General features: G+C 39.9%; 1 long non-coding RNA gene across 1 annotated transcript; it reads right to left on the bottom strand.

Annotated features, from left to right (window-relative positions):
- Positions 1 to 10,129: 10,129 nt before the first annotated feature.
- LOC111097965 lies at positions 10,130 to 16,011 on the bottom strand. The gene is made up of 3 exons (XR_005366452.1): positions 15,545 to 16,011; positions 13,216 to 13,322; positions 10,130 to 10,349 (listed from the first exon to the last, which is right to left on the bottom strand). It is a non-coding gene; the product is annotated as an uncharacterized LOC111097965 (long non-coding RNA).
- Positions 16,012 to 23,414: the final 7,403 nt, after the last annotated feature.

Raw genomic sequence — 23,414 nt, 5'->3', positions numbered from 1 at the left:
TGCACACAGAGGAGAAGCCTTGTAAATTATAATGGTATTCCTATTTGAAAATATTCTCTATTCTGGTATATTGTGGTATTAAATAAATAAGAAGGGATGTAAGGACATAACAACTATGGGGTGCTTATTATGTGGCAGGTGCATTTATTGGTTGTATAAGTCAGGGTGAGTAACACTAGTTGCTGTAATAATCAATCTCCACATAATTATTGTATATGCTGTATTTTCTGTTCTTACCACAGTCCAGTTTGGCTGGAGCATCATTCTTCCCACAGAGTGGCACCTTTCACCTCAAACCTCCTCTAGGAATTTAGAGTCTACCATTGAACATTTTTTACATCTGGATGGTAACTAGGGAAGAATTAGTGAGTAGAAGTTTCTGAGATCTCAAGCTGGAAAGGGGCTTTATCACAAATGTCCTATTCTTTTGGCTAGATTTAAGCATCTAGGCTTTTACTCACACTATTAAGGGGGCTAGAAGAATAATTATGTTTGCAGAAGAAAAATGAGACATTTTGTTGAACACATTTTTCCTGTGCTATGTTATCTCATTTAATCATCACAAAATGTTGTAAGATAGGACTTATTACGCATACTTTATAAATGAGATAACTGAGGCTGAGTGCTCTTAAGTAACTCACCCAAAGTCTCACAATTAGCAATAGATAAGCTTGTGTTCCTCAAATTAACTTGAATTACCCATGCTTTGAATTGGAAGCACAAACAAACGAACTTGGAAGGAGGTCCATTTCAATACTCAGGTTAGGTTGATGGGCTTAGGATCACCCAAAGAAATAAAATATTTATGGATGTGAACTCCATTCTTTCAATGTCTAGGATCCAGCAACCCCAAATAAATACTATAAGAAATCATTTTCTCCAGAAATAAATTTGCAGCAGAATAACAGTGAGAAATACTGAGATCTCTTATGTACCTAGAACTGGCCTAGAGATACAGAGTATGAACAGCATACAAACACAGTTCCTGGCCCCCACAGCCCTGGCCAAGCAGAGAAAACAAGAGAAATGTCTGTTTAACACTTAACAAAAAATGGGATCATTAGAATAAAAGGACATATTTATAGAAGGCTATTTCAGCTTATTTTTGAAGAGATTGGACCTTGAGGTGATAATATCTGGATTTAGACCTTTGTTTACCTACTTATTAGGTGTGTGACTTTGGGTGAGTTGTTTCTACTCTCTAAGTCTCAGTTTCCTCATTTGTAAAAAGGAAATTTTAAGAACAAATTACATTAATAGGGTCATGAAAGGATAAGAAGTTTATATACATATGGAGATATATACAGAGATATCTATCATCTATCTATAAAGCTTGGATTAAGGCAGATGTTCAGGATACATTCATTGTCCTCTTCATGTCATAATACTATAGAAATAATAAAAGGGTATTTCCTTTTATTCCATAGAAGTCTACTATGTCCCACTTGATGTGTTAGGTACTATATGGATTCTTCTATTAATTCTCACAGGCCTCTTCTTGAAGAGGTAAAGTCATGTGCCTGACATCACATCAAAATGTTAGAGATGCAATTAGAACTCTGGTTCTCTGATTCCAAATCCACAAATACCACCCAGCCTTGTACTTTGCCGATATAGGTCATCCGGTCCATTATTAGTTGTGCTTTGATTCTTTTTTTCTACATCCATATTTAGACATGGAGAGTCTTTCCTTGAATATTTTTGGTGTTAGAGAACTCACAACTTTCTCCAAACATTATAGCATTTATCAGGCAGCTCCCTGGTTAGAAATTTCTGTTGGGCAGAAATTTTCTTTCATGTAACTTTTATTCACCAGTAATAGTCCTCTGGGGTTCACAGAGAACAAATCCACTTTTGCCTTGCGATTGCAACTTGAACAATTAAATACATTTATGATGAGCCTTAAGGTTTTATTTCCCCCCCCTTTGCCAAACTATTCTCAGTTTCTTCAACCTCTCTATGACATCCAGGACCATCACCCACCATACAGTGACCCCCAGGTAGTTTCCAATTTGTTAATATCTTTCTAAAAAGTGCTGTGGTCAGAAGCAGAGGTGGTTTCCAGTTAGAGTTCAGAACATTGAACAGTGGACTCTGTCCTGGACTTGGCATTCTCATTCATAAGAGCCTGAGATCCCATTAGTTTTCTTGGCAGCCTTATCCAGACATTGGCACATGCTTTTTTTTTTTTTTTTTTTTTTTTTTTTTTTTTTTTTACAGTCATCTTATATCCCTAAGCTGGTGAATTACGGAACGTTGGGTCTTTAAGAAACCTCGAAGATAATTTTTGAGAAAGGGGGAATTGAGCTCTAGTCACTTAGTCCAGTGGGTAGAAGACCCATCTGTAAATTCTTCCCATTTACCTGCCCATCCATCCATCTAACAAGTATTTCTTGAGTTCCCACTGTGTGCATGTCCCTGTGTTGAATGCTAGGTGTACAGTGGTATACAGAACAGAAATGATCCCTGCCCTAATGGAACTAACAGTCTAGCACAGGAACCAGACTTTAGGCAAGCAATCTCAAGTAAAACATTATAGAGTCTAGTATGAGAAAAAAATAGAGTCTATTATGAGGACAGGACAAGAAAAAATCAGGGTTTGTGAGAGAGGATAATAAATGACCTGATTTAGCTCAGAGATAAGCACTGTATACTATTAATTCAAGCTCCCCCCCCCTTTTTTTTAACTGCCCAATACCACTTTTGTCATTGAACTCATTCTATGTAGTAAATAAAGATGGCCACACATTCTTTGACATTCCTCCAAACAAGACACAGTGTGTTTCCCTCTTCCAACCAAGACACAGTGTGTTTTTCCCTCCCCTGGAATATGGAATGGTATGTGACTGCTTTGACCAATGGGATAAGGTAGAAGTAAAGTTGTACTAGTTCTAAGCCAAGCCTTGAAGACAATTGTCAGCTTCTGCCTTGGTCTCTTGAATCTCTGAGCTGCATGTAAGAAGTTTAACTACTCTGCAGGAGAGATCAGATAGAAAAGACTTGAGACTTCACAAAGAAAGGGAGAGGAACCTAGTAGAGCCCAATCTTCAGAATTCCCACCAACTTGTTCTGCAGATCAGACCAGCCATCACTTGAATACCATCAAGTGACCCTAGGTGATGCCACATGTGGAAGGATTTCCCAGTTGAGCTCTACAAAATTTTTGATCTACAAAATGATGAGAAATAATAGAAAAGGTTTTTTTTTAAGGCTTGGGGGTAGTTTCACATGCAGAAGTATATAACCAGAACATTGTAGTTCCCCTGTGTTCTTTCCCCTTTGGAAAGTTTTGTTATTTCAGCACCCGGGAATTCACATAGATTTACTGTAAAATGTGCATTTTACACCTACTCCAGAGATACTGGGGATGTAGATATGGAATAAAGAATATAAGACTTAAAATTTTTTCATTTATTTATTTATTTGAGAGAAGAGCATGAGCAGCGGGAAAGGCAGAAGGGGAGGGAGAGGGAGAGAATCTCTAGCAGACTTCATGCTGAGTGCAGAGCCTGATGCAGGGCTCCATGCCAGGCTTGATCCCACCACCCTGAGATCATGACCTGAGCCAAAACCAAGAGTCAGATGCTTAAGTGACTGAGCCACACAGGTACCCCTAAGAATACAGGATATTACTAATAATACAAATCTGAAGGGCAGACCTTTATTTGGATCCCATCTCTGTCATTTATTAGTTGACATCTATTAAGAAAATTTCTTTTCCTTTCTGAGCCTCCTTTTAATCATCTTTGATGTGGAGATAAATATGCAAAACTTCTCAAGTTTGTTGTGAATAATAAAAGATAAAATTTATGTGAAAATATTGCTTTAGCCTTTTGGTATATAGTGAGTGCTCAATATGGTGGTTTGTTTGAATTATCATTTAAAAACATAATCTTTAGCCTTAAGAATTTTATCTAATAGTGAAATTCCTGAATAATAGAAGAGACAGAAAGGATCAGTGAGTATTATGAACCCCAAGATGGAGGAAAGTATAGGACCTACTGTACTAGGGTGTAATGAAAGACATCCATTCCAATCTTGAGGAGGTTGATGAGGGAAGACTGTCCAATGCAAATGGCATTGAACTTAGACCTGAAGTGTCAGCAGCAGCTTTGTACTGGAAGGTGAGGGGCTGACCAGGGAAACGAGTGCTGAACTCCAAAGGAAGAAAAGCCATTTTGATGAGTTAGTAAACTGTAAAAGTAGGCAGCTTTTCACAGCTAGACTGGAGTATTTTTGTTGATTCATATTTTGTTGAACTTGACCCAATGGATCTTCTGTGACTCAACTCTATCCCAGTGTATTAACTAAGCTTGCTATCCATTCTCCACCTCAGAAACCTGATAAGCATTATGGATTGCCCTCCTTTAGATTGTTGTTGGAAATTTAAAGCAAAACTAAGTTTGACCCATAATGCCCTTAAAACAACCGTTTGAATTCTCCCCTTGTACCGAAAAACAAATCTCCATAGAGGATGACATATTAAAAATCATGTGCAGAAAACACTCACTATAAAGGACATCAAACAAGGAGGTAGAACCCCTGACTACATGTGGTAATCAAACAGTCTGAATTTAAGTATATACACACATACATAATTATGAATCCCATAGAGTACATGGGAATATGTATGTATATATGTCTATATACATACTTGGGAATATATGCATAGACACATGTATAATTACACATCATAGCATTTGATCATAGTGTTTATATTTAGCATTATAAAAGCAAAAGAATTTTTCAAAGGGGAATTTAGAGTCTGACAATTAAACATAATCTGAATGTATAAAGCCAGTAGCAAGTTTTAAGCAGGTATTTAGACGCAACTGAAGAAAGAAATGGTAAAACAGAAAATAAATCTTCGAAAATCACTCAGCATGTAGCACAACAATTCAAAGACTGAGAAAATATGCAAGCAAAGTTGTGAGGCTAGGAGTCTGTATGGTTTGGTCACATGGAAGGCATGTCTCCATGATGCTCTCATGACAGGCTTCACTCTGCAGGCAAGCTATTTGGTAGTCCCTACTAGCTTCAGTAGGCTGCAGTGTTCTTTACTCAACTAATATCTCCCCCTCTTTGCCGTTACTCTTACCTCACACTGCCTTAGCTTCTCTCCCAATCCATCTTTCCTGCCAAAATGCAGCAGGACCACTGGAACTCCAAGAAATATTCCAACTGCTAAAGGAATATGCATGTCCTAAGAAGCATACCAGTACATTTCTGGAATATTCTGAACTACACAGAGCTATAAATCTTTAACTTCAAAGTGTTCTCTGTTCTGTCCTTACACTTAAAAAGTATTTTTTAGCATAGTTAGCATTGTTGAAGTTAAAAATGATCCAAGTAAATAGTTCTGTCTCTTTCGAACTGCCAGGATCCACAGACAACCTCCACCAGTGAATTAAACATTTGGTCATCCTGCAGTTAAAGTTATTTCTGGAGTTGTTATAATTTAAATCATTTTCATAAGAATTTATGAGCACTTAAACCTAGGTACTGTCTGTAGCCATACTTTATGGGGAACATAAATGATTGTGGGCCTCTCTCCTTTTTTCCCTCTCTGTTCATAACACACACACACATCATATATCATAACCAAAGATGTCTAGTACATAGTAAATCTCCTTTGCCTGATGCTGTAGGTAAGGGATGGATGAGGGAGAAGATGCTGTTGTAGTACAGGGATTATGGCAGCAAGAGAGGATTTTGCTATTTCTTGTAGGAATAAGTACTGTATAGTTGCATGAAAGTCCATGTAACTTTTTTTTTTAATGGATAGTGAATCATTTTATTATAGTTGCCAATTTCCTGAGGTAGAAACATCTCAAAGAGATCAAACAACTTGTTAACTGTGGTGCTTGGAGGGTTATTATGGGCTGAATTGTGCCCCCTGTCCAATTCATGGGTTGAAGTTCTCAGCCCTAGAATCTCAGAATGTGACAGTCTTTGGACCAAAGGTGATAGAGGCAGATCCAAATCTAGTATGGCTGGTGTTTTTCTAAAAAAAAGAAAAGACACAGAAAACACACAAACCAACATACAACTGTGTGAAGACATAGCAAGCAGGCAACCATCTACAACCAAGGAGAGAGGCCTCAGGAGAAACTAAATCTGCAGACACTGTGATCTTAGACTTTCAGCCTCCAGAAGTGTGAGAAAATACATTTTCTATTGCTCGAGCTGCACAGTCTATGGTACTTTGTTGTGGACGTCCTTGCTGATTGATCTTGAAGCCAACAACATACCTTAGACCCAGGCTGGGAGTAGGGAGTTCAAGGCAAGTGAAGCCTCACTCCATTACCACAAGGGCTCCATTGGAGCTTGTATGGTGCCATGAATGGGTGCTTTCTTCAGTTCCTACCTCAGACCCCTTCATTGCCTCATCCTAGTACCGGCTCTGTCTCCAACAACGATAAAGAGACTGCCTAGCAGCAAACTCCCCTTCAAACCTGACAATGAGGGTATTTGCATTGAATTTGAAGTCTCTGGAAATTCCCTGGAGCTTCTCAAGAAAGGGATCTGTGGGTCTTTTTCCATTTATTCATTTAAAAAATTGTATTGAGTGACTATCATGTTCTGAGCATTGTGTTAGCTTCTAAAAGAGAACAGCAATCAAAAGATTATTTTTTGTTTAAGATTTATTTATTTATTTATTTGAGAGATAAAGACACATGAGTGGGGAGGCAGAGGGAGAGGGGGAGAGAATCTCAAGCAGACTCCAAGCTGAGTGAGCATGGAGCTCAATGTGGGGCTTGATCTCAAGACCTTGATATCATGACCTGCGCCGAAACCAAGAGTCCGAGACTTAACTGACTGCACCACCTAGGCACCCCCAAAAGACCTTATTAAGCACCCACTATGTGCTAGCACTCTGTTAGGCCAGTGTAAGGAAGGAAGTGCAATAGATAGTGTTACATACCTTCCCCAGACAAGGTTCTGAGCTTTTCCAAGTGGGAGGGATGCAGAATGGAGTGAGACATGAATTCTTCCCACCACTGGCTCACAATCTTTCTGTGGGAACAGACAAATCAATGGTACCTCTAGCACAAGGCTGAAGTTATAATGAAGAGGCATGAATGCTTCATAGGAGTTCAGGACAGAGAAAACTAATTTTAACTGATGGGATTTGAGAATCCTTGTAGATGATGTGGGTTTTCAGTAAAATTTTGATCACGGAAGCAAAGACTTCACAGAAGGGAAGGCATGTGTGCTTCAAGCACTGACAGATCCCCTACTGTGTGATAACACTGGGCAAGGAGGAGAGGTTTCCTGCCCTTAAGGAGGTGACAGTTTTGTTGGCAGAGGTAGGAAGTAGATAGTCATGAATATGTTCAGAAATGTCTTACACAAGAGGCCAGGGCTCCTGACCTTGATCTTTGGGCTCATACAGTTAATGGCCATCAGGATCTTGGACTACTTTTTTTTTTTCCCCATAAAATGTGGGGGGTTGTGCTAAATCATTTGTTTCCAGACTTCTGGATTTCATGCACCAGCACAATTTAAGAAAATTAGGAGTGGAGTGCAACATGTTTTTAATTTTTCCAAGTCAGGGCATTAAAATGCCCACGACATTCCATTCTCATTTCGCTAGTCAGTGGATTATACCTAGGAGCCACTCTCAAGATCCAAGGCTCTGAGTTTCTACCTGCTGAGAAGGGCAATGTAAACATTTTTGTAGATTTTAAAGTTTAAATCATAGCTTATAAAATTGGTGGTCCATGGGCTGAATTTGACTTGTGGCTGTGTTTTGTTTGGACTACAATGTGTTTTAAAAGAATTTGAGTTAGATGCCAACATTGAAAAGTGGTGAGATTCATAGAAAAATCCAGATTTCTCCTTGTTGTTATTGTTTTTTAATGGAGTATCTGGCAATACTACCCTGCTAGCAATTAGTGGGAATGTCTCTTCTTGCAACATGGGTCCCCCAGTCCCCTCCCAGCACACTGTATTCCATCAAGTTACCTGCCTGACCTCCAAAGGCATTTCATTTGAGCACCCTGATTTAAATCAATGGCAGTGGGATTTGATATGGGCACTCTGCTTTCATTGATGAATCTCAGCTCTTCTAGCAACACAATGGGTACAATACAAGGGTTGGGTGAAAGGGTGAATATGAATATTTTGGAAAGTGTAAGTGGTAGCCTAGTGCTGGGTTATAATAGTTTCCAATCAATGGTGAGTTTGGGTAACTCAGGTTCTATCCCACAAGGTTACTGAACCAGGCACTTGGAGCACTGGAACAAACAGGGTGTTCATGGATCTCAGGGTCCACTCAGCAGAGTAAGGTCAGACAGTGATAGATGGGACAGCACAGTAAAAATGATGAAAGTTCAGATCATATTTGCCTCTGAGAAGGTGACAAAGGCAAAAAATTTGGGAAGTGCAAGGGAGCACAGGGGCCATCATCATAAACCTAAGTTGGGGTTAAGTTTAGTTATTATTAATAGTGATTTTCATTACATAAATTTATTCTGTACCACTGACATCAAACAATGTGTGTCTATAAGCTCCATTTGCCAAAGGCCTGATACATGCTGGGCATTTGTTAAGGGCTTTATTCAACTTTATTCCAAACTTAAATTTATTGAGGCCTAACCATATACCCAAACTCAGGAGTACAAGTGATAACCAAGGTAGGCATGGTCCCTGGTCCCCACAGTCCCCAACATAATGTTGAGTACCACAGACACCAGACAGTTCTCTACATAAAACTGTATTTGAGGTAAATGGGGGAAAGCATTCTTTCCCAAGGAAGAAGCATTTAAAATAAAACCTGACAGGGAGGTACCTGGGTGGCTCAGTCAGTTGCATGTAGGACTCTTGGTTTTGGCTCAGGCCATGATCTCAGGGTTGTGAGATGGAGTCCCAGGTCAGGCTCTGCATTCAGCAGGGAATCTGCTTGGGAGTCTCTCTCTCTCCTCACCTCTGCCCTTCCTCCACCACTTTCTATCTCTCAAATAAATAAATAATTTTTTTTATAAAAATTAAACCTTATAGGTGTAAGGAAATTAACCAAGGAGCAAAGGTGTAGAGAGCTGTGCAGACAGGGAGAGCAGGATTATTCCCATTTATCCAGATCAGAAATCTGAGGTTCAGAGAGATTGAGTTAAACTGCAAGTAACAATGTTGGGTTTGGGCCCCAGATCCAACATCAAAGCCTGAATCCAACTTCTAACTCAGGTTCCTTCTCCTTAGTTTGTCCATCCTTTATTTTCTTGGCTGTCTCACATTTCTTACAATGGGAGCAAAGGGTAGATGGTTTCTTGTGGCTGACACACTTCTCTGTCCTATTACCTACTCAAGGCCTACTTGTCTTGCTCATCCTCAGCTTTAGTCTCATTTTCTTTCTTTCTTTTTTTTTTTTTGAAGATTTTATTTATTTATATGAGAGAGAGACAGAGATAGTGACAAAGATAGTGAGAAAGAGCACAAGCAGGGAAGAGAGGGAGAAGCAGGCTCTGGAGCCCGACACAGGGCTTGATCCCAGAACCCTAGGATCATGACCTGAGCTGAAGGCAGACACTTAACTGACTGAGCCCCCCAGGCATCCTCTCTAGTCCCATTTTCATATTAGCCCTGGATCCATTTAATCTTCTCCTTCTTCCCCACAACCAGATTATAAGGTTCCCAAAGGCAGGGGTCACACAGGCTTTTGCTCAGTGACATTCCCCATGCCTGGTACACAGTAAGTAGGTGCTCAGGAAAGCCTTGCGTGGAAACACAATCAGCAGATACGAAGCAGGAAACCTTTGCCAGAATCTGTGAGCAAGGATTTGGACTTGAATTTTCCCCAGTACAGACAAGAGGGAACTTGTGTATAATTTCCCACAAACAGAAGATCAATTTTTGCTGTGACAGCACAAGTCCATCCTGGTGGGCGAAAGTAAAGTCACATGTTTGCCCCTGGAATAAAGTTGTAGATTTTTGGCAGATGCATTCCACCATTTTGCCTGTCAAGCATTTGTGTGTGTGTGTGTATGTGTGTGTGTATTTCTTCTCTGATGGTCTCCTTCTGTTTCCATGGAAAAAAGCCAAATGGGTGTGGGGGAGGGGAGAATCAAAGACAGAGCTAGCCATTCAATTTCCATTAGAAGCAATCAGGGAATTTCTTTATTACAGGCAAAGGACTTCAGATGCAGCAACAAGAGTAGCCCTGGAAATAGGGCTAATAGTAGCTGTGACAATATGATGACAACTGAAAGACACCAGGCATTTACTCACTAGCTGCTATATGCCAGGCCCTGTACCAGGCACTTCTCCTTTACAAAACTATCTCATTTAATTCTGGTGGCCAGCTCATGAGGCAGGAAATATGATCTCCATTTATAGATGAAATCATTGAGCTGAGAGAGAGAAAAACAGACACATAACATGATCAAGATCGCCCAGTTTGAAAATGGGACGTGATATGATTTCAACTCAGGCCAATGTAATATCCACTCCCCCCCCTGCCCCGCCCCCCCCATATCACACTTCCTCTTCCAAAAGATGAGACTTGATGATGTCTAACCTGTTTTTCATTGTTTGGGAATAGAGAGTCTTTGGGAAGGATGATTTTCCCCCCCTCTTGACATGATTCCTCAATGACATTTCTATTTTCTTTGGTTGAACACAGAATAAGGATTCAAATCCTGGTTTCATAAGTAGAGTGATATTAAAGTTTTGAAATCTGACTTGCCAAATTATCTACAGCTCGTTAGCCGGCCTCAAAAAGTACAGATTCCCTACTCATGTGGTAAGTTCAAGAATCAGATATGGGGAGTTCTAAACACACCTGTCATATAATAGCTACCTTATTGGGGGGACAAATAATTTAATGCCTCTGAATGTCAGCTTTCACCCCCATAAAAGGCATCAACTCGTAAGAATACCAGGAGGACTAATAGAATAACATACATAAAATCCATCTTCTGCAGACACGGAGTACCGGTTCATTTCTCTCTTTTTTTCTTTGAATTTGGCATCTCCAGTCACCTGTCCTACCTTCCCCACCATCTCCCAGACCTGTACACTTTCATGTTGTTTCCCTTAAGTCTTTGTCCAGCGAGAGACTACATAGATGGTTCCTTTAACCTTTCTTTTCTTGTAAATCAATCACAGTGATTTACTTTATTTCTTCCCCCATTGGAGGCAAAGCTGGATGTGAAACTGCCACAGTCATGGGAGTGTGGGAAGAGGACGTGGGCTCAGCTCCCGGGCAGAGGCAGGGAGCTTAACTGTCCTACCAGAGGTGGGAAGGGCTTGGGGGAGAGACTTCCCATGACTCCCAAGGATAGTTCCTTATATTCTCAGCACCAGGAAAAATTCCAACAGGCCAGATTCTGGATCAGCACGGGATATCATAGTACAGACAAAGGCACCTAATCTTTCACCTCCCTTCTGACACGCTGCCTTCAAATAAAGGGGTATTTTCCTCCTTACACTCTGTCAAATATGGTTTCAATCAGCTGCAACCACACACACACACACACACACACAAAAAACCCAAAAAACAAAACTATGGTATATTTTCTTCAGTTTCGATGCCTGAATACCATCGCAGGGATCTACAGGAGACCAGTCGCACCCTCTGAGGTGCAAACACACACCTGGAAAACAGTGGGTTGTGACCTAAATGCTGGCCCTGTGCATCAGTTCTCACCCAGGCTGTGTGCCCAGAGATGCCCAAGGACATGGAGTATGCCCTGTGCCCGGTTCCTAATGGGAGTCTCAGCTCTCTGTCAACTCATGGCCCACAGTGCTGCCAGAGTGAACTTCCAACCATGCAGCTTTGAGCTCTCCCTAAATAAATTCCTCGAATGGCTTCCTGTTGCTTAATGTAAATTCACTGCACTACTTGGAAGTTCCCTAACTACACCAAATTCTTGATTCTTTATCCCTTGATCACTCCATTCTTGTTTTGTGCAAACAACTTACTCTTCTTCATCCTTCAAAGCCCCAATCACAGTCACCCCCACCAGGAAAACTTGGATTCCTCAGATTGGGGTAATTGCCCTTCCTCAGTGTTTTCACAGTCTCTCCATGTTGGTCTTAGGACATTATTCCTATGCTAGTATACTATTATTTTTTATTTACTAATCTAGCCTATCAGTCTGTGAGCAATTTGAGGATAGAAATATGAGTTTATTTGTCTCTGAGTTCCTGTAATTAACATGAGGCCAGACTCAGATGTAAGGACTACATATTATATAGCAATTAAAACACACAGGGACTTGGAGTTGGAGCGACTTGGATTTGAGACCACTCTCTGACATTTACCCTCTAGGTCAGTGGGGGAAGGTTAGTTAACTTTACCAAGTCTCGGTTTGCTCATCTATAAAACAGGGACAGTAACACCCTCACAGTATTGCTTTGGGGACTAAATAAGATAATGTCTGCAAAGTGCTTTGCACTTTGGCATATGGTGAACATTATTATACTTACTATTAATATTAAATTCAGTGATCTGGAAATGTTTCGTGGGTGAATGGTTGACATGAACCATGACGGTAAATGGCTGTACCAAAATGGATAGATCCCAGAATTTTGCCTTAAACTCCATTGACCTAGGAATAACTCTGAGGCTTTGAGCTGTTCATTAAGACTTTATTAAAATTATTTTAACCTTTGGTGGTTGCCAGAGCCAGACATGCCGGGGAGCTGAGGTTTGCCACAATGAGCTGTGTCCTCCCACGCATCCCCACCTCTGGCACAGCCGTAGAGGGGCCTGGGCTGAGGGCCAAGGGAACATACTCCTCACTCAAACCTGTACACTGACGTGTGCCTTTGGAAAACTGGAAGAAAGGCTCAGGTGTTTGGCTCTTTTGGTGACAGTGAGTCTTGTAGCTTAAAAATATCTACACATGCCCATCTGACTCCAAAAACCTGGTCTGAACTCAAGTGCAGGCCAGTGTGCCCTTGGGTTACCCTCCAGAGAAGGCATCTCTGACTTTCATCTCTTGCTGTGTAGGTGGGGGTACCATCAGAGCCACCAATGATCCTATTCTCTAGTCAAAGAGATTCCTTAGGTGTTCCTTCAGTAATTGTGAACCTGGCCAGCATCACTAGTGTTCTACCTTGAAGGGAGAGGAAAGGTCTCCTGGCCACCTAGGGATGCTCTGAGGATCTCACTTTTCCATTAAAGGGATCTGATGTTTCTCTTGGTTTCCTCCTTTCTTCCCTTGTCCCTGCCCGCCTCCAAGCAATGCCCTCCCCCCACTAGTTCTTCACCTGCATCTCTGGTTGTCTTCTCTTGATTCATTGTGGGCCACAAAGTCAGCTTTCCATGCTCATTAAGGTTGTGTTTCAGTAAGGTTCCTGGGACTTAGCAACAAGCTCTGTGTGAAGACTCAACGTATTAAAATGTTCATGGGCTTCTGACATCGTTTTGTGTATTGCAAAGTTATTATTCTCCTAGCATTCCAGATTAGTAACTATGGTTAAGCCTGATCTCAAGGTCCATTTTCAAGATTGTAGCCAGGATTTACAGCCTATAGACACAGACTACACTGTCAGAAGGAAAAGGAGAGAGGCTGGCTGTGGGTGGGAGTAGGAACAGTACAGTGACACAAATTAGGATGGTTTCCCAGCTCACTATAATCATCCCAGAGTCTGTGTCTATACTGGCCTCCTTTATGTGGCTACCTGACATTCCTCCTTTCTCCAAGCTCCCACCTTTCCTCCCCACAACAGTACATGCTCTAGAGGAAACACCCCACAACACAATGACATGGCTTATGCTGAGCCAGTCAGGGTTCTTGACTGCATTTTTTTTTTTTCAACTGAAACCAGGAGGGGAAAAAACCCTCCCTTTCTTTTCTTGAGAAGGTTTGATCCTGAAAGCTGCCAGTGGCTTCATGGAGAAACCATTCTTCTAGTTTTTCCAGTTCAACTTCTGTCCTTCTCAGTTACATCAGACAAAAACAAACAAGCATCTCTCTCCTTTTGCATAAACTAATTCAAGTTGGTTTTCTGTCCCTGGGAACAAAGAGTGTCCTCATTAATAGTGTAGGAGGACCAAACTAGGGATTGAGTAAGGAAAGCCTGTGGTTGTATCGTGAGTTCTACATGAAAAAAGATGAGAACTAACAAGGGCGATATATTTAGAAGATGTCTCCTAGAAATCCAAGAACTGGATCAGATAGTGGAAGTTGTCAGAAAGTCTCCAATGGCCAGTGAAGTCATGAAAAATTCACGCCCTTTCTGTCTCCCATTTTCTACATGTGACTGTGTCTTCTTGTTAAAGGCACCTGCTTGGATGCTGCTATAAGTCACCACCCTGCTTCAAGCTCCAGGGGTCCCCTCTCCTGGGAAGCTTTCTTGGATTTCTCCTGCCCCTTCTATGTCACTCTTTGTTCCCATGTGTATGCCTTTTGGTTGCAACCTTCTCTTCTGTGCCTGTCTGCCCTACCAGACTCTGAGCTCCTTCAAGTCAGTGATGGTGTGCGATTTCTCCCCATGGTCTGGCAGTCCAGCAGAATGAATTGGGGAGGAAACTGAGATAGCTTCCAAGAGCCACTGTAAAACTGAAAATGTGATTCCAGCAGGGCTTGTTAACATTGAAGCCTTCTACCCTTCATCTTGTTATAGCCAGTGCTTGGCTTAATGAAGATCTGGGTGGAGTAGAAAGTATGGATGGAAGGAAAAGGAAAGAAAGGCAAGAGGCCTCAGATATTGTTTTTTTTTTTCTTAGTAAGAATTTAGGTCTTAACTTATTTTGGACTTTTTGGTATGCTTTTTCTGGGGACAAAGAAAAACCATGGAAATTTATTTATCTGACTTTGTTATTATTTTAATTTAAAGAGTTCTTAATGTCGAGTCCAACCATCTCATCTTAGTGAAAAGGAAGTAAAGACCCTCCAAAAGTGAAAGTGACTTATTCCACATGACTTTCCCATCAAGATATGGACCTACTTATTTTGTAGGGGCCCACTGAGCTGCACTGAGCTCTGTCACCCTGGACTACTTATAATTCCCTACCAAGATTCTTCCCACCAAGACTTTTCATTGCTATTCCTTGGGCTGCTGTAACAAGTTATCATAAAATTGTGTTGCTTTAAACAACATAAATTTATTTTTCTCATATTTTAGGAATCCAGAAGTGTAAACTCAAGCTGTTGGCAGGGTTGGTACCTTCTGGAGGCTTTTAGGGAGGATCCTTTCCTGCCTCTCTTGTAGCCTCTAGTCACTATCAGCAATTCTTGGTGTTCCTTGGCTTGTAGACAAATCACTCCAATCTCCCTGCACTGACTTCACATGGCCTTTCCTTTTGTTGTCTCTATCTTCCCTTTTTCTCTTACAAGGACACTTGTCATTGGTTTTAATGATCAACCTAATTGAGGACAATCTCATCTTGAGATGCTTACCTTAATTTTATCTGCAAAGACTCTTCTCCTAAATAAGGTCAAATTCTGAGGTGCCAGTGGGAATCTCTTTTTTTTTTTCTGGGGGAGGGGGTCACTATTCAGTCCACTATACTTACCCCTATCCACCCTTGCCTTCCTACCTGCTACTTGCCTTTCAAAACCCTTAAGGAATTACACTCCTCTGAAATGCTTACCTCACCATGAGTCCATGTTGGCTGCCCTTCTATGCTCCAATAGAGTTTCAAGTTTCTTTTTGTTACAGCAGAGAAAACCCTGTATAGTCCTTCTCTGTGGACTTTCCTGCTTCCTCTTCTAGACTGGATACTCCCTGAAAACAGTGCTCTGCCTGCTTATTAATTCTTGTGGACCCTTAATCAGGACAATGTCTGGCATAAAGCAGGTGTGATCAGTAGCATTTTTAAGGGAAGGAAAGAGTTGGCTCCATTTTAAAAAGGAGATCCTTCCAGGATACTCAGATGATAGGTACAAGAGCCATGGGTGCTCATGCTTTCAGAAAGTTTTTAAAAATGTTCAGATATCAGCATGTAAGTTATATTAGTGATAGATCAGGACTATTAAAGAGTTCTTAAATAATATTTCACATCAGCACCTGTTGTGGATTGCATTGTACCTCCCATTCATTTATTAAAGCCTTACCTCCCTGTATGTCAGAATGTCCCTGCACTCGGATATAGCCTAAGAGATAATTAAGGTAAAAATGAGGTCATTATGGTGGACTCTAATCCATTATGACTGGTGTCCTTATAACAAGAGGAGGTTTGGACAGAGACAGTTATAGAGAGAAGACACTGGTGAAGACATAGGGAGAAGATGACCATCTATAAACCAGAGAGAAATCTCTGGAAAAAGTCAACCTGTTGACACATTGGTCTTGGACTTGTGGCCTCCACAACATTGAGAAAATACATTTGTTTTGTTTTCTTTTTAAAGTGGCTTAGTCTGTGGTTCTTCATTATGGAAGCCCTAGCAGACTAATATACTACTCAAGGGGAGAACTACCCATGATGTATTGACAAAGAAGAGATGGAATTTGGAGTCAAGGTAGTTTCCTAACTGAGCAAGTTACTCAATCTCTTTGAATCTTATCTGGAAAACAGAAATAAGAATCTCTTCCTTCATATCTTCTTAGTGCCCTGAAAACTCATGTCTATATATTTCTGTACCTGTTGGCATATTCCGTAATTACCAAATGAGGTGCCTACTCTGTAGCCATGATTGCTTTGGGAACTGAGGATGTGTCATTTAATGTGAGCCACAGGGTCGCTACTCATGTGGTGGCCACATTATAATTCAGAGAAACAGGAATAGCAAAAGAATAAATAAGAAACAACAAATAATGAAAGGTGTGGGAATAAAAACCAAGGAGTGGAGAGATAGGGCATGACTGAGGAGGGGTAGGAGGAGGCTTCTTGTGCTTGGTAGCTGATTTAATTTGCTATCAAGAAACTCTCATGAACATAATGTTAATGAGCAACAGCCATTAACAGCATCCTCAAGCCAAGCTATCTATCTTTCTTTTCAACAAAGCAAACAGTTTAGTTTCAGGGTGGTGTTGAGGTAACATTTCACAGATTACAGAACCGTCTTACAGACAGCATCTCATTAAATCCTACATGACCTTGAGCAGTATGGGTCAAATAACAATGCTCTTTCCATACCTACCACATGTGACTCAGTAAGGACAGAATTGATATCAAATCACTCAATTAACATTTATTGACTAAAAGCATGATTATCTTAAAAGAAAACATGGGGATACAACTTGCCTACATGCCTACAACTATCTAGGCAATGATTTATTGGCGAGGATACCAAAAGTATAAGCAAGAACTGCAAAAAACAAACAAGTAGGCCTACATAAAACTAAAAAGATTCAGCACAGCAAGGAAACAATATAAGAAAAAAAGTAACCTATGGAATAGGAGGACATATTTGGAAATCATGTACCTGGTAAGGGGTTAAGGTCCAAAATATATAACAAACTCAATAGCAAAAGAAACTAAAAATAGGCAAAGGACTTGAATAGACATTTCTCCAGAGAAGACATACAGATGGCCAACAGATATATGAATGGATGCTCAGCATCACTCATCATCAGGGAAATGCAAATCAAAACCACAATGAGATAGCATCTCACATGTGTTAGGGCGGCTATTATCAAAACAAAAACCAAAAATAATAAGTGCTGGTGAGGATATAGAGAAATTGGAACTTGTGAACCATTGGTGGGTATGTAAAATGGTGCAGTTTCTACAGAAAACAATATAGCAATTTATCAAAAATTTAAAAATAGAATGACCATATGACCCAGCTATCCTAATTATGGGTAGTATGTATCAAAAACAATTGAAATCAGGACCCAAAGAGATATATTCTCTCTTGTATTCATTGCAGCATTATTCACAATAGACAAGACATTGAACAACTTACATGTTTATCGACAGATGGGTGAATTAAAAAAACGTAAAATAAAATATTATTCAGTGCTAAAAAAGAAAGAGATCCTACCATATGCAACATCATAGATGAATCTGGAGGACATTATGCTGGGTGAAACAAACCAGGCACAGAAGGACAAATGCTGCATGACTCCACTTATATGAACTGTATAAGAGAGTCAAACTCAAAGACAGAGAATGGAATGGTGGTTCCCAGGGCTGGAGGAAGTATAAGAGTAGATCAGAAACAAGGATGAGGATATATTTGTCCTCATATGCCCCACAACCTCAGCATTCAATGTGAAATTGAATTTTTAATGAATATAACTAATAATAAAGGTCACATTTGATTTCTGCCACCAGAAAAAAATTTGTACCTAAATTAATCTTTCTATATCTTCTGATGATGAAAACACATATTTAAGAAATTTTTCATAACACATAAGTATTTTTATGCCAAACAATAGCTAATTTCCCCTTTCCCCCCTTAGAATCAATGTGGATTTTATACAAACACCATTGTGAAGAATGGGGTGGTTTTAGATAGGAAGAGAGAAAGAATTTAAGACATTTTTTTTTTTTAGACTGGACAATTGAAGGTCATTTTTCCAAGACATTTCTCATGTGTTCAAAGAGAGTTTTCCAATAAGAGCTATCCTAAATATACATATAGGACTGATTATTAGCACCTAAATATTTAGAAGCTCTGAGTAGTAGGGTAGTCTAACAAGGTATATGTCAATAAAATGTTTAGGGGGAAATTGGTGTGGGACGGTGTCAATTGCAAAAACCGTATTTACAACAGATTAAAAAGATAGACTGTTCTTCTGATGGAAAACCTTTTCTAATCAATATCATGTAAAAAGTTTTATTTTTAAAAATATTTTTAAAATATAAATCTTATACATAAATAATCCAAGGCAAAGAAATAAAACTATCCATACCACATCATCTCAAAACAAAAAATGTGGTATATCATTCTATCAATACCTTTCCTCAATCAAAACTATCCTTAGCATTCTTTTATGTCAGTAGGTCTACCTAAATCATCATAGTAAAGGCTAAAAAATATTTTATAAGTTAACTACAAGCATCCATTTTGGGCACTCCAATTTTTTTTTTTATTGGAGTTCAATTTGCCAACATTTAGCATAACACCCAGTGCTCATCCCATCAAGTGCCTCCCTCAGTGCCCGCCACCCAGTCACCCTCACCCCCCACCCACCTCCCTTTCCACCACCCCTTATTCGTTTCTCAGAGTTAGGAGTCTCTAATGTTCTGTCTCCCTCTCTGATATTTCCAATTTTTAAAAAAATATTTTATTTATTTTTTCATGAGAGACACACACAGTGAGAGAGAGAGAGAGAGAGAGAGAGAGAGAGAGAGAGAGAGGTAGAGACACAGAGGGAGAAGCAAGCTCCACGCAGGGAGCCTGACTTGAGACTCGATTCCAGGACCCCAGGATCAGGCCCCGGGCTGAAGGCGGCACTAAACCGCTGAGCCACCATGGCTGCCCAGAGCACTGCAATTTTTATTTCACTCTTTAAAATGTTTTTGTTTTCTACAAGGTGCTGTGACAAAAGCCTCATACCTATATCTGAATATTTGTCCTTCCCTCCATCCTATTTAAAACATGCTTACAATGAAGACTGCTTTATTAAAATAGTCACTTGGCATAAGAATGACAACCAATTTCACAAGAATTATTTTATTAAAGAATTCTCAAGCAACTACTCTAGGCAAAGTACTGTTCAGGTTGCTGGCAACAGTGCCTTGAAGAATATACATACAGATCTCATCTTCACAAAGCTAACATTCTAGCAAGCGTAAGAGCTGTAAAAGACAATAAAATACTTCAATATTTTTATTTTCTCTTATCTCTGTGAATGTGTCCAGAGGCTAGGAAGAAATATATTTTATGAAAAAGTCAAATATATAAATAAAAAGAAAAACACATTTCCTGAACCGTTGAATGCAAAATCTGGCAGGGTATTTTAACATTCATTCTTTCAAGAGGGAGAAAGGTGAAGGCTTTCTTCTCTCTCCCTAAAGAATAAGGTTAAATGAACCATTTACAAGTTTGCAAAAACTCATTTTATTTACCCCAGAGCTTCCTATGTCACCCATCATCTGAGTACCGCTGTAAAACATCCTGGCAGCTGAATAATCATAGCAATAACATTTGCTGTATTTTATTTCACATGCCAAAATCACTTGATTATGCATCTCCAGGGAGGTGTTAGTTAGATTTAATAAGCAAGATGGCAAACTTTATAGCTACTAGCCACATATAAAGGCAGAAATGCCATGCAAGGATGAAGTCTTAACAGGTATTTCATGAAGGAGAGAACATCACGCAGTACAAGAAACTACTGTTTATTGGACACCTACTATGTGTCAGTTGCAGTGCTGAGAATTTGCACGTACTTTTATCTCCCTTCTTTTCAGTATATGGCCCTATAAGCTAGCATTCATTTCTAATATACAGGTAAAGAACAAATAGAGGGAGAGGTTGAAGTGGCTGCATTCTGATGATTAGTGCATGAGTGAAGCAGGGTATGAACACACACATTTGGTTCTAAACCCAGCACTCTGTTTCTTCAAAGATAGAGTTGGGACTCTCTTAATAAGAGCTATTCAAGCAGAGACTGAAAGACCATGTATAGAGAATTTCATTGAGGAGATCAAAGCATTTGTTGGAAAAAAATAAAAAATAAATAAAAATAAAGCATTTGTCAGGGGATGAGACAGGTTGAACTTCAAGTAGATTCTCTGTTTTTGTAACTGTCAGAAGAAAAAATAAAAACAAAAACCCAAACCCTTTAACAGCCCTTGCACAAATGCTTACACTGTGGTAATGGACCAACATTCCTAACTGTTACTACAACATGGATGCATTTACCTTGGGTGTAAGAGCAACCTGTGTTGGAACTTACAAAACCTCTGACATCCAATTTCTGTCCCTGTGCCTCTTGCCTTTGTTCATTAGAAAGCCAAATTTATCAGTCATAACTGTTTTCTTTATGCCATCCCCTTCTTTCCAGCCTACCATCCATTAGTTATTTATACTCTTCTCTTATTTGTCTCCTACACTCTGAGTTTAAAGCAAAAAGATGGTGTCTGATCCATTACCCTAAGTTACTAGCATTGCACGTGATATGGAGGAGGGACTCAATAATCCTTTAATAAATGAATTCAACACACAGATATTAAGGGGGATGGCAAGATTGATGTCCCTGGAGAGTGTCTCAAGGCAAACGCAGCAATTGATGGAAAGGCATGGATACCTTTGAGTGAAAAAGCATGCCTGGTACAAAGAATTAAAAGAGGTTTAGAATGTTTGTAGCAGAGAGTGATTATGGAAGGCAATGAGATCAAAGAGATAGATGGGGTCTGTATCTAATAAAAAGAATTACTTGAAATTCTCTTGAGGACAATGAAGAATTTCTCAATGAAGGGTTTTAAGCCGTAGAGTGGCAGAGTCAGATTGGTGCTTAAGAAATATCACTCTCACTATCATACACTGGTTGGGGTATAACCATAAGTTCAGGGACCAGTGAGGATGTCATTGTAATAAAAGTGAATGAGAGGCAATGCACAGCTTCTATGAGATGCAGTGGAGTTACCAGATATAAGGAAGCTTGAAGAGGTAGTCTCACTAGGTTTCTGGGAATGGTAGGGCACTAGGGGTAAGGGAAAATGGTATGTTAAGAATAACTTCCTGGTTTCTGGTTAAGTGGTTTGTGGATAGTTCTCGAGATAGGAAATCCATTGGGATAGGGAATAGAGGGAGGAGGAGGATGAGCTCAGTTTCAGACATCCCGACTTAGAAATTCCTGTGGGAATCCAAGTTAGAGCTGTCCAATAAACAGAAGACTATGTAGTTTTGGAACTCATACAGAAGAGCAAAGTGGGAAACTTAGACTTGAGAAAGATAGAAGTGCTCATTGAACTTAATTTAGATTGAGATATTTAAAACTTTCTTATGACATAACTGAATGCACGAATGCTGCAAGAGGTTATCCCTGAACAATACTGAAAAGCCTGTGGCCATTGAGGATTATATTAGAATTATCAACTACTTTCATTATTCTAAGCCTTACGGAATAAGGCATTCATTCTTATTCATGTTACCAAGGCTAACTAAAATGTCACATTTGAGTACTCTAAACTAGAATCATATTGATTTATTGTAGAGATACAGGTTATCTCAGGGGAAAAGTAATTTATGTTTATTAAATGCAGTGGGTTTGAGAGATAAACTTGTTCAAGGCAGAAAGACCATCGGGAAAAGAAAATAACTAAGCTCATAATAGGAGCCCAATGAATAAATTAAGGAATAAATAAAACTTTATATACAATTAAGTTACAATAAAAGCCAGGATCAACTTTTCTCAAAGAACCTGAAAAGAAGAGATGAAGGGCAAAGGATGGAATTTGTAGATCAGGATAGTATGACTTCTTTTTTTCAGAGAGATCAATTGCACCATCCCCTCATCAATTACTCTTAAAAATCCAGACATAAAACAGTGCAACCTGATTGAAAAACAAAATGGGTTCTAAAAGTCTGCACTCAGAAAATAAAAAATCTCATAAATCCAATATGGCACATAAGGGGTAAATACAAAAGGTAAACGGCACTAGGATATTCATCAAAGAAGGGGGAAAAGAGGAACTTGGGAACTTGTGTGTTAACAGATCACCCCCATCCAACAAGACAGAGAGAAAACTGGAGGAGGGCCAAGAAAGGTTTTTGTAAAACTCCAAAGTAGCACAAAATAGATGAAGAATCCCAGGTCTTGTGACTAGCACAGACTGCAAGTTCTGAGTCATTTAGGAAACCTCCCTCGTTGTATGACCCCTTTGCTCTCCAGCATTAGCAGAAAACCCCTCGTTAGAGAATGTTGGTTTCTAAAACTGTGAGCCAAGCATGTAACAAAGACAAAGAACATTTGGTGAGCAATGGGTGCAGGGAGCTACTTTGACAAGTGGTGTTGATCTGGGCCCCACAGGAGCGAGATTGGAAACGGTAGTTTTTGTTGGCAAAGTTGTATCTTAAACTTTTTGTGTCTTGGATGCTAGGGGAAGGCCGAGAGATTTCCCAATATGATAAAGTAATGTAAAAGAAACCATATACCTTGGCAGGCCCCAAGTATTTTGTATTCCCCTTGAGGCCAACAAGCTTCTGCATGCGCATGTGTGCACGCGTGTGCGCACAGACAAACACACACACACACACACACACACAGAGCAAGCCTAACTATTTACATTATCACTCTGAACTATTTTGGTCCTTCTTCTCTCCTCCTCCTCCTTGTCCTGTGTCAAGTCCATAAAAGAACACTTAAATATGTGATTCTTTGGAATTTGGATTGTGTGGTCAATGGAAACCACTGTTTTAAATTCCCTGGAAACATGGGTCATGGATACTATATTTAAACAAATTTTGGAGTCATCAGGTGGCTGGATTTTTCCACCAATATTTTCACCTTGTGTTGAGTGATTCACACACACGCCCCTCATTCCTCCCAACCTTCTGTAAGCAAATGCATCACAATCCCTACACCATGACCCCCCACACTGGTCCATAATGATGTAAGAAAAC

This window comes from Canis lupus, chromosome 11 (genome assembly GCF_011100685.1).
Source record: "Canis lupus familiaris isolate Mischka breed German Shepherd chromosome 11, alternate assembly UU_Cfam_GSD_1.0, whole genome shotgun sequence".
NCBI classification, from domain to species: Eukaryota; Metazoa; Chordata; class Mammalia; order Carnivora; family Canidae; genus Canis; species Canis lupus.
The sequence above is the reverse complement of the archived record's forward strand: the minus strand, read 5'-3'. Positions and strand labels throughout refer to the sequence as shown.